This window comes from Charadrius vociferus, unplaced genomic scaffold (assembly GCF_000708025.1).
Source record: "Charadrius vociferus isolate BGI_N301 unplaced genomic scaffold, ASM70802v2 scaffold621, whole genome shotgun sequence".
In the NCBI taxonomy this organism is placed as follows: domain Eukaryota; kingdom Metazoa; phylum Chordata; class Aves; order Charadriiformes; family Charadriidae; genus Charadrius; species Charadrius vociferus.
In genome coordinates, this window is record NW_009646926.1 from 354,995 (window position 1) to 363,737 (window position 8,743).

Consider the following 8,743-nt stretch of genomic DNA (forward strand, 5'->3'; position numbering starts at 1 on the left):
ATCAACTCGTATAGTTGAAAAAAGCAGGGGGAGCTCTGTGTACCACAGCCGTTCTTCCAGGCAGACAGAAGCGGAGGTCTGCACGAAAGCAGAAGAATTCAACTTGCAAATGTGGGGCTTCTGTTTCAGTTCTGGGGAACAGCTCACGTGCCCTGAAAGCTCATCCATTGATTTTCAACTCCGCTCGTTGTCCCAGGGATGGATGTTGCCCCAGCCTGCAGTTGCAGAGACACTTTAGCTTGGTGGGCAGGCTTCCTTTCTCAAGCCTCTGGTGCTGGACCTGCCCAACCAAACCCATGGTGCCCCGGTGCCGTTGCTGAGCCTGAGGCAGCACAGGAACTTGCCCTGGTGAGTCTGTCTCCTGTGAGCTCTTCATTTCTTAGACCCAGGCTGATGGCACGCTGATGGGCTGATTGTGGGTACTTGGCTTGGAAACACTCCAGTACCTGGCTTTGCCCTTCACATTTGGCAACTGCCTCTGCTGCTGGTGACCCTGTAGCTTGCTGCTGTCTGGCTGCCATCAGACCTGTCTTTCATCTTCGTAGCAACACCAGATTTATCTCTTTTCTGAGTTTTCTTTGTGCCTTCTCTTTGTGGTTCCCTTAAGCCAAGTCTCTTTGTCACGTGTCATATTAGTGCCCCACTTGGTCCCTCAGCAAAGCTGTGCTGACTGTCCTGGAGCATTTATTTTTTGTGTTGGTTTCCGCTTAGCTACAAAAAAACCAAAACAAAACAAAAACCAAACCCAAGAGATGCTCCTGTTTATTCTGGTGCCAAGAAATGCGTGATGGGATGGTCTGTCTGGCTTCCCATGGAGACCGTCCCGGTGGTAGAAACCATCTTGTTGTTGTGTCAAGGTCAGTGCTGAGAAGCCACACTCTTAATGATGATTAATTGCATATAGCAGGGCTGAGTCACTCTTCCTGCCCCTGACAATGTGCATCACATAGTGGCAGTAGATCCCTGTAGACCAGACAGCAGTGAGATACTTTCCGCTTCTTGCACTCGCCAGCTCTGGTACGTGGTGTGCTGATTCTGTTTTTTTGGGGAGTGTAAAGGCTTTTCTGCTGTGACGTATCTGTCCCTTACCTGTTTTCACTGGTGGTTCCTGCTTGTTGTGCTCAGGTTCTGACTAACATGGTGGAACTTGATGATCTTCAAGGTCCCTTCCAACCTAAACCATTCTATGATTCTATGACTCAGTGTGGGGAAGAGGAATGTGTTTGTGGTGTGTGGTGGAGGTATAGGCTTCAACCTACCACTGATTCCTAGATGAGATTCCTGACTTAATTTTCCCAGGTTGTTTTTCAAAGCCTCTTGGTCTTTGTCCCAGGCTGCTCCTTTGATGGTTCATGTCAGCCGAGACTTGGTTTGAATTGTTGTGGTCATTTTAAAAACCAAACAGAACTAAATTGAATTGAGGGCTTTAACTTTGAATGTGGTTTACACCTAACCACAGGCTTCATGCAGTTTAAAAATCACTTTCATAAAAGTGATTTGGAATTTGTTATTCCAAGTGCCTCATGCTTTGCTCAGAAACAGATGAGCTAAGAACACCCCAGCTAAGTCTCTGCTTCATCTGGGCAGTCCCTCACAGTGTCACTTCTCCCAAGAGTCCTTCAGTAAAGCCATGTAAATGGTTGTGTAGCCCATAGTAGAAACTCCTGGCTTCTTATTTCTTGTTGAGGGTGACAAGGTCTGAGCTGTGGCCCTGCATTAGAACACTGGTGGCATTGGATATAGGACTTCCATCACATGAGGCTGACATGTAGGTTGCTCTCTGTTGGGCTGACTTCAGAGCCTAGAAGGTTTTCCGAACCACAGCCAGACGCCGCTCACAGCCAACATTTCTCACTATACAGCCCCAAGAGAGGCTTTCTAGCTGTGGCGGCCTTCCCAGGACCTGAGAAGACTTCGGGGAGACCTTATAGCAGCTGTCCAGTATCTGAAGGGCACCTACAAGAAAGATGGAGAGGGGCTTTTTCCAAGGTCATGTAGTAATAGGACGAGGGGGAATGGCTTCAAGCTGGAAGAGGGGAGATTTAGATGAGATATCAGGAAGAAATTCTTGCCTGTGAGGGTGGTGAGCCCCTGGCATAGGTTGCCCAGAGAAGCTGTGGCTGCCCCATCCCTGGAGGTGTTCAAGGCCAGGTTGGATGGTGCTTGGTGCAACCTGGGCTGGTGGGAGGTGCCCCTGCCCAGGGCAGGGGGTTGAAACTAGGTGACCTTTAAAGGTCCCTTCCAACCTAAACCATTCTATGATTCTATGAAGCACTGCAGCTGTAACAACTGAGCCTCTTCCAGCTCTGCTGTGCCTACACAGTCATGGGGGCTCAGCTCTCAACTGATCAGCTCAGTGTCACCACCAAAGAGGTGACAATCTACACAGTGGAGGGTACCCTTCAGCTATGTACTCTGGACACCAGCCACTCCACCTGCCTTCCTCAAACTTGATGTAGCCCAAGGGCCTCTCAGAAGGATAACGTTTCACAGGGACTTGGTGGAAACCTGCTTTCAAGGGTGGTGAACTGCAGCCCTGCACATCTTGGGCTTCGGTTTTGAGCCCAATGCCCTGGCTATTAAGTGCCCCTTTAAGAACAACATTTTGGGAACTCCAGACCCAGAGCCTCGGTTAAAGTGTCCTTCAGTCCTGCAGAGAGAGCTTCAGGGAGCTGAATTCAGTCACCAGGCTTTTCTCCCTGTGGACAAGGGTTCGTACTGTCCCCACAAGCAGTGAGTGAGAGCAGTCACATAGACAGTAACGTGGGAGAACTTTGGAGTGAGATGAGGGATTGACTTGGGATTTTGGAGGCATTGAAGAAGCTGAGATAAGTGTTTCTGGGAGGTGTATCCACCTCATACATTTTGTACTCCAGCCTCTGACCATCTTAGTGGCCTCTGCTGGATGCAGTCCAGTTTGTAGACATCTCTACTATACCAGGGAGCCAAATCTTGTTCCTTTTGGTTCCTCTTGTTCCATGTCACAGAATCACAGAATGGTCAGGGTTGGCAGGGATCTCTGGAGATCATCTAGTCCAACCCCGAGATGATTCCTCTTGCTGCTCCATGATCCTATCCTAGCAGGTGTTTGACAAAAGCTGATTCAAGACGTACACGGTTCAGTGAGCTCCAAGTCAACGTCTTCTGTGAGCACGGAGGGCAGCAGTCTCTTCCCATGTGTCCTTAGGTGTGCTCTCAGAGCCAGCTTGTCTTGGCAAAACTTCTTGGTGCTACCAGGTCTCCCTTCTTGCTCCTTTGCCTCCCCTAGTCCCAGTGTTCTCCCACCTGTGTGACCACCAGAAGTGGTATTTGCAGTGTTTGTCACTGCGGGAGCTGCTTTAAGACTAGGGTCACCTCTGTGGCTCGTGCCAACAACGCATTTGTTGAGCGTGGGCATGGCAACTCCGACTGCTCCTGGGCTTGCTTCTGCTGTGCTGGCCTAACGGGGCAGATCTGCGTGGGGACGATCCCTTTTTGTCACCATACGGGGTCCCGTCGGCCTGCAGCTGGGCTGGCTGTAGCACTTCTACTATTCTTTTGGAGTCTGGTTAGGAACTGAGCCTTTGCGTGTGGCCAGCAGAATGGAGAGGGACCTCCAGAGTGGAGCACCGGCTATGTGGCATCCAGCTGCTGGGAGAAGGTTGTCCGGTGGCTGCTGTCCCTCCCCTCCCGCCCCCCCATTGCTCTGGGACATGTGGAAGATGTGTGGTTATCAGTGCTATGGCCTGTTTCTATTTCCAACGTCCTGGTGGTGCTCGCTGTGCTGCTGCCGACCCGATTTGGACACCAGGAGATGCAGCTGTGACTGGTGTGGAGAACGGCGCCCTTCAGGGGAGTATCGTTCCTCGTGGTTGCGCACACCTAGGATTTTTCCATCCACTTCCTTGTTCCTTCTGGCTTTTTACAGGGACATCTCAACCTGTCCTCAAGCTGTGTCCTTATTTTTCACGTAGTCTTATTCAGGCGTCTTTACCATTCTTTAAATAGCTTTGTTCCTGAGGTTCCCTTGAACAACTGGTGCAAGCAGACCTGGCGTAACTAGCTCCAGGGATTGAATTTAGCATTTTCCTCCTTAGGCATCAGGGATGATGAACTGTCTCCTTCTCCAGCAAAGCAAACCACGTTGGATTGCTGTGACGCTGCTGTGCTTTGGTACCTGTCTTTCTTAGTACTCACGTAGCACGTGTTGCTTAGATGCCAGTTTCAGAGTTCCTTCTGTCAGCGTGGGGTTGATGGAGAAGGTGAACCATAGCAGCCAGGCTATGTAGCAGTGTGTACATGCCATGAAGCTGCATGGAGCACATCATGGTAGCGGGAAGTTCTTTCCAAGGAAGAAGAAGTGTCCAGACTTCAATTGCCCCACAGGGCAGCAGGCGGAGAGGTCCTTCACGCTTCAGTCCGGGGCACAGTGATGCCCCGTGGAGCTGGTCACAGTCGAGAGAAGGAACACGTTCCTTGGCAAGGTGGTCCTGGTCCACCCAGGAGTCCCCTTTGCAGAAGGAGCAAGTTCCTTCAATCCCTACCGGTGTTAGAGCAGCCTTAGTGGTGGATCCAGGGGCTCTTGTAGAGAGCTGGTGTTGGGACTGCAGCTATCCGTGGCTGTCCCTAGGTGTTCCTGCAAAAGGGGGACATGATGGGATGTATGCTGTGTGCTGCTGGGACCCTTCTGCCCCAGAAGACTGAGTGATGGAGGGAACTGCAGTCCAGCAGCTCTTACTGAGAGCCAAAAGCTGGCTGCGAGCCGTGTCCCATCCGCGGTCTAGGTCAGAGAGCTGGAGGAAGTGTCGGTGGGGTGAGTGTGGGGTAGGAGCTGCAGCAGATTTGGGGAGGAAAGGAGAGCAGCTGAGAGCCTGGAGGCCTCTTCCAGAGGAAGCACTAGCTGCTCTCCACCATTCTTCCCTGCAACCAGAGGTGGCGGGTGATGGATGAGTGAACGTGGCGTGTCTGTCCCTCTCCCTGCATCCCACACCCCGGAGCTCGCAGCCCGCAGCCTTGAGCCCAACAAGCCAAGGGTTCACCCAGGCTTGAGGACCACGCGTCCTGCCAGCTGGTTTATTTCCAAGAGGGAGCCTTAACTCTCTCCTGCTCGCAGGAAGCCGACTCCCGTGCGGGATTTACACTCATGTTGCTGCAGAAACGTTCCTGGAGGCAGCGCAGACTTCTGCTCCTTGTTGGACTCCCTCTGTCCAGGCAGACACTTTTTCTCTGCTCGCTCCACCTGGGTCCAGGCACGTGCTCTGCCCCTGTGCTCGGGAGGGCTTCAGCTGCATCCTTCCTCCAGGAGGTCTTGCAGGCTGGGCTTCTCACGAGCTCAGACTTGGAGAACGGAGAAGCAGCAGCGGCTTTGGGGATAATCAAGATTTTAAAGAAAATTTTTAAAAAAGACGAGTGTGGTGACTCTTGCAGACCCAAAGACTCTGCGCAGGCATTTGATTGGGATTGTCTCTCTCGGTCCTACCTGTGCATGCTCTTCACCCAGGGGAGGCAGGAGGAGGCTGCCAGCACCTGAAGCTCTTGGGCAGTGCAAGCCCCAGGACCTGCCCGTCACACAGTTATCTCGTCTCCTGCTGGTTGCTCAAAACTCAGGTATGAAATGCTCAGCTGGAGCTCGGGGTGCGAGGTCTTTGCAGGTTCCCAACCAGCCCTTGGAGGAACGGCCACCGTCGGGCTGCGACAGAGCAGATCGCCCTCTGCCGCTCCCAAGTTCTCATCGCCTTTGGAATGGGGTGGGGAGGGGGTGTTCTCCTCTTCGGTACAACATCGGCTCAATGGACATTACACAAATTGTGCACATTGGTTCGGTCTAAGCTTAGTATTTGTGAATTAAGTTATCTGATGCTTCGCATGAAAACTTCAAAAAGGGGAAGGGGGGGATTTTAACTGAGAAAAAGCCTATGAAAATATACTGGAAATATGGTAAAGAAATCGACGTTCTGCTGTATATTGACAGAATTATTTTTATTAAAATACACATCCATGTGCAAGAGCTGGCGTGGAGCCGTGTGCTGTGTCACTCTCTGCGCCATGGGGAGGGTGAGCGGTGGAGCCGGCGCGGGCGGCAGCTCGTGTCCCCTCCGACACCGGCGGGGGTCCAGCCCTGCCGGCGCTGGGACGCCCACCCACGGGCAGGACGGGGAGGGTGGGTACAGCGCCGGCGATGCCCCACAGCTCGGGGGGTGTCAGCCCTGGGAGCAACGGCTGGGTGGAAGGAACCCCACGAGGATGAGGTGGCTCCAGGATGGGTTTCCCCCATGCAGGGGTGAGCAGACGCCAGCAGAAGCCTGTCCCCACCGTTCCGCAGGTCCCTTGGCAGTCAGGGCAGGCTCTTGGCTCAGCCATTGCTGCCTTACGTGGAGGGAAACAAGCAATTATCGCTAAGACTTTCAGGTCAGCCCTACCCAGCTGTGATAAGGGGTATTTATGGGGCCGTTCATCATGCAGCAGCTGCCTGCACCTATATATATGTCTGCTATAAGATTTTCTTGGCATAATATAAAGCACGCGATGGCCGTTCTCCAAAACTTTCTACAAAACTGCCTCTCCCACAGTTGGCTAAGCCCTGCCAGAAGTGGTGGCCAAGGGGTGCTTCCAGTGCATGCTTGCAGTCAAACCGCTTAGGGAAAACCCTGGAAATCATTAATCGGTGCCCTTTTACAGCAGCTTTCCAGTATCTGAAGGAGGCCTCCAAGAAAGCTGGAGAGGGACTTTTTCCAAGGGCATGTAGTGATAGGATGAGGGGGAATGGCTTCAAACTGGAAGAGGGGAGATTGAGATGAGATATTAGGAAGAAATTCATGACTGTGAGAGCAGTGGGACACTGGCCCAGGTTGCCCAGAGAAGCTGTGGGTGCCCCGTCCCTGGAGGTGTTCAAGGCCAGGTTGGATGGGGCTTGGAGCAACCTGGGCTGGTGGGAGGTGACTAGATGGTCTTCAAGGTCCCTTCCAACCTGAACCATCCCATGATTCTATGATTTTGTCATGGACCACCTCCTGCATGTTGGGTCCTGATGTCACGTGTTCAGTAACAGTCCCACCTGGTGGCATCTCACTCATCAGTGCTCGTGAGCGAGCCCCAAGCAGGAGGTCCCTGGGATCTGGACGAGTCCTGGATGTCACCACAATTCCATTCCCTGTCGCCCAAAACAGGCTGTCAGGGTGGCAACTCCTCAGGAGTAACATTGGCGGTGGAGTGCCGCTTTATCTTGTTAATGAAGGGGTAGCGACTAGTAAAATCGCAATAATGATTTTTTTATTTCAGATGGTGGTTGTCCCACATTCCCATCACCTTTCTCGTAGAGGGTGTGATGTGTCATCCCCGTAATATTCCCCCATGATCTGTTGCCCTTCCTCACCTCTTGTTGGCAGTAGCATCTTGTAACACCACTTGCATCTTCAACACCGCTCTTTGTGCAGGTCAGAAATTCCCGGTTTATCTGTGTGCCATGGCAAGAACTGCTTTTTCTCCTTGAGCATCGTGTTGTCCACTTGTACTATTCCGTTTGAGGGCCTACGTCATTTTGATTTTCAGTGGCAAAAAAAAAGGCAGGGGGGAATAATCTTTGTAACCCTCAAACATGAATGATTGAGGAAGGCTGCTTCGTTTTGTAGGTAAAGTGTTTAAAGAGTTTATGAAATCCCTCCTCACACAGCTACTTGCACCTCCATTTGTTCTTTCGGAAGCCGACATGGCCATCATAGCCCTCACTGTGATGTGCCATGAAGGTGTAACCCTGGAATGTTGTGTCTGTAAAGAGCCAAGCACAATTCATGAGACATTCATCCCCCCAAATCTGATCCTGCTTCAGCTTTCCTTTCCCACACAGCTTCATCCTGTGGTCCTTCAGATTCACGGGCAAAAATGTCATTTGGGATGGTTTTTCTTGTCTCCTGCCTACCCTAAAAAATACCGCCCTGCCCTGTGTTGTAGTCGTGAGCAGGAAACACCGATGAAGCTTTAGGCTGAGGATCAGTCTGTGGCACTGACCACATTTCTTGCCTTCACCTCTCTGGGGTTTTCCCAACTACGCTTTGCACCTCTCCCATGGAACAATGGACCATCGGCCTGGTGTTAACAGCCAGGGTCCCGTGCGGCTCCCACCCCTCCCCGGCCCTGCGGAGGGTCGGCAGCCGGGACACCACATCTCCTGGCCCAGCTGAGGGGGTTGTGCCCTCACTCTCCTGGCACTGCTGACGTTTTTCACCTCCCTCACTTATTTTGCAGTGGCCACCAGCATATTTGGAAGCTGACAAGGTGTTAAGGGTTTGGCAGATCAAGGTCCTCTCCCTGAACCCCCCACTCCCAACCACCTAATTTTGGAGGTCCTGCAAAGCCCGTGGGGCTGAGAGCGTGCTGTAAGGACGGATAGCCTTACCTATGGGGAAGGGTAACCTCACCTACAGGTCCTTGACCTGTGGGTCAAACTTGGCCCCACTCTAACGTTCCCAATGCAGCACGCTGTGACCAGGCAGTTTGCTCCAAGCCTGGAGAAAGATGTGCCCATGGCAAAGGGGTTGTTTGGTCGCGCCGTGCCCTGGGCTTGCAGGGCTGAAGAATCAGGAAAAATTCAAAGAGCAACTTGTGGCAATGAGTCTTTATTATAAATATTTGCTCCACAGGGCACATCCTGGCAGGGCAGTGACAGCAGGAGGGACACGGTGGCCAGCTAGTCCATGCTGCTGTGACACCCGGTCCCGCCCGGGTACAGGATGGCCCCACCCTCCAGGGCGGGTGCCCCCGCACCCCG